This window comes from Octodon degus, unplaced genomic scaffold (genome assembly GCF_000260255.1).
Source record: "Octodon degus isolate 3935 unplaced genomic scaffold, OctDeg1.0 scaffold00016, whole genome shotgun sequence".
Taxonomy (NCBI): Eukaryota; Metazoa; Chordata; class Mammalia; order Rodentia; family Octodontidae; genus Octodon; species Octodon degus.
The window spans coordinates 16,325,396-16,326,491 of NW_004524592.1; the positions used below are offsets into that span (position 1 = coordinate 16,325,396).

The window sequence follows — 1,096 nt, forward strand, 5'->3', positions numbered from 1 at the left end:
CACACACACACACACATAAATAAAAACTAAAAAAGAAAAATGTGAGTATTATACTGTCTTTTTCCTCATCAATTCAAAGAAAATTGTCATATTTTTCACCATGGTAGTTAAGAGTCAAATAAGACCCTAATATTAAGGGATTAAGCCAGAATTTAGCAACTAGTCATGCATGCTTTATTAACACTGACTCAGGAAGAATCACAGTTACAGTCACTGTAGACAGGGACGGATGGTAAGGCTAAAACACACTTCACAGTGTACTGTGAATGCTGGCTCTTAGAAATCTATATTTGAATTTTGTTGCTTTATAAAATGTTATAGGAGACTCTGATTTTCTCAATATTTACACTGTATTGACTTACATGTGCTTTAAATCTGCACTGTTAGTACTCACTCCACACATATTCCCTGTTCCACAGAAAATGAAGGGATGTGCTGCACAGTTCAAATCCAGCTTCCAAGCAAGAAGATCATAAAATCAAAATGGATTTTTTTTTTTGTTTTTTTTTCACATACAGGGGATTGAACTCAGGACCTTACGCTTGCTAGGCAGGGGCTTAGCCACTGAGCTACATCCCCAGTCCTAAAAATATACTTTAAAGCTCTCTAAAATGTAAACAGTAAACAGTATAATGTCACTGAGATATAGATAGAAATATCTAAATACTAAGTAGTGGACTAAAATTGTAAATTTTAACAGACTTTAGAAGTGCAATATAAGAATTATTTATTTGATCCTAATAATATTGAAATACTACATATTAGATAAATTTCAAATGTCTATAAAATACAAAAAATGTTTTTCCAAACAAACAGGTGACTATTAAAATTCATTTTGTTAGGAAACAGAAAATCTTCAATTATAAAACATAAACATCATATTGCTGCTAATAAAAAGAAGAAATTACACTGCAAGAACAGTTTTTTTAAAATCTCATGTGCTTTCTAAGGGTGGGTATAAGAAACAATTGGGGGGGGCTGGTGAGATGGCTCAGTGGTCTAAAGCACCTACTTAGAACAAGCTAAACTAAGCAAAGCACAGGGACCGCGGTTCAATCCCCCAGCACCGCCCCTGGTGGGCTGAGCTGCCCCCCCC

The 1,096-nt window shown here is 34.8% G+C and overlaps 1 pseudogene; it reads left to right on the plus strand.

The window, feature by feature from the left end:
• LOC101566233 overlaps nucleotides 1-1,096 on the plus strand; it is a 2,723-nt pseudogene that overhangs the window by 996 nt on the left and 631 nt on the right.